Source organism: Nannospalax galili, unplaced genomic scaffold (genome assembly GCF_000622305.1).
Source record: "Nannospalax galili isolate Female #2095 unplaced genomic scaffold, S.galili_v1.0 scaffold323, whole genome shotgun sequence".
NCBI classification, from domain to species: domain Eukaryota; kingdom Metazoa; phylum Chordata; class Mammalia; order Rodentia; family Spalacidae; genus Nannospalax; species Nannospalax galili.
In genome coordinates, this window is record NW_008350329.1 from 80,623 (window position 1) to 82,692 (window position 2,070).

The window sequence follows — 2,070 nt, forward strand, 5'->3', positions numbered from 1 at the left end:
AAAAGAATTTTTCTATATGAAACTGTGTATTTTAATAATGAAATGGAGATCTTTTTTAAAGGTTAAAACGTCATTTAATTTATGTCTTATAGGGTTTATACTGAGTACAATATTGTATAACTGTAATAATTCAACTGTAAACCTAAAAATTTACAGCCAATTTTGAAAGTGATGCATCCTACCTCAGGAAACCGTTATTGAATATGTCAATTGTGTTGTAATGATATGCTTCTTCTAAGTATGTTGTTATTAAATAAATAATTTTTAAAAATTTAAAAAAAAAAGAATTGTTCCAGACTTGCAGGACTGAAATTTCAGGATCTGAGAAAACAACTCCAGCACAGTCAAGCAAGCAGTGAATTTTCTGAGCAAGGAGGGGCATATGCACTCTCTGGTTGACGATCACTTTACATCCACAGATGCAGAGTAATTGAGTCTCATTGGTACCTGAGGTGTTTCCACCTGGACTTATTTTCAGAATCTATTGTTTCCAGCTGTGCATTTGCCCTGTGGCTTTAGAAAGGATTCACCTATAGAAGGTCTCAGCTGAGATCCTTTTGAAACTTACTGCCCTTCTGTTTGTTATTTAGAAGTTCAAAAGGAGATAGGCAAGTGGCAAGGACATAAATCAGAGTGGAATTTCTTGCCTGTGGCTGAAAATGAGTTTATGTGAACATGAGGTTCTATAGTGATAGATTCACAGGGCAGGCAAGAGGAAGAAACTTTACTGCATTTTTGCATAAATTAATGTGTGTTCATGTTTAATTAAATAGTTTTATTGCCATAAAAAGAGCATAATTTCATTAATAAAATTTGTTGAACATTATCTCTGATGTTAAGAGTTTTACATTCTTCACTGCTTGTTCCAGAGTCACTGCAGGTTGGAGACCTCTGGTTCCCATGTAACACTTCAGTTTTTACTCTGGATGTTAAAGAGGGTGTTCTTGCTGGCTTCCTATTTCATTGAGAACATTATAATTTGTTTTTAAATTGATTACTAGGTATTTCAATATATTTTCTCCTTTTATGGCTTAGTCTATGACTTAATTTTCTAGATTTGATCCCATATTTAGCTAATGTGAATTGAAATTCACAGAAAAAAGTAACACCTATATTAAAGATTCTACAGAGCTGATGACACATTAGAACTTTGTAATTGTGTAAAATTAGAATTTTGAAGCTTCAAAGCCAAATTATGTTAGGCTATCTTTTGGCCCATGTCACATTTCTGTCTGATCTAGCATCCTTTCAATGATCAGATAAAATTTTAGAATGCATTAACTTAACAGACCACTAGGTTCCAACAATCCAAAAGCTACAAATACCATCTGATAATATCATAGTTTCCCCCATGTAATTATAAGCTATCTGATATCCCCACTAACATATTTGGTAAATGCATTGACTTCTAAATTTCTTTTATTCTGTGATTATCAAATGCTCATGTGTACCATATTGAAACATGTGTTTGGGGAAACTTAAATCTAGGATCTGGGAAATGATAACTCACACATGACTCAGAATAAACTCTCCATTATTGCCTTAGAGGGGATTGGTTATTTTGTATCAATACTGATAACACATACCTTAATAAAGAAGATTTATGAGTACTGTGGAAAAATAGTACAAATGTAATACATGTACAAAATAGAGTTCTATTACCCTGTAAAGAAAAATTAAATAATGAAATTGGCAACTAAATGGATGGAAATGGAAAACATTATACTGAGTGACCCAGAAAGACCAACACCACATGTTCTCGCTTATTGGTGGATCTTAGGTCTGAATCTTTAGATGTGAGTATATAACCTGAAGCAACCACAGAAGTCAGGAAACTAAGAGGGACCATGGCAGGAAATGTGGGATAAGAAATTTGGAGAGGGGGGTGGGAGTAGGGCACAGATGCTATCAAGGGAGAAATGGGAAAAATGAGGGTAGGGACTTTAGTTAATGAGGGAGGAGAAACAAAAGATAATACAGACTGAGACTGACTCTTGCCTAGGTCATTAAGAGCCTGTTAAGCAGTCCGCAGTGCAGCAGACAATGCTTGTGGGCACAAACAATTCTACA

The 2,070-nt window shown here is 34.5% G+C and overlaps 1 pseudogene; it reads left to right on the forward strand.

Annotated features, from left to right (window-relative positions):
* Nucleotides 1-430, forward strand: part of LOC115072792 — a 2,106-nt pseudogene extending 1,676 nt beyond the window's left edge.
* Nucleotides 431-2,070: the final 1,640 nt, after the last annotated feature.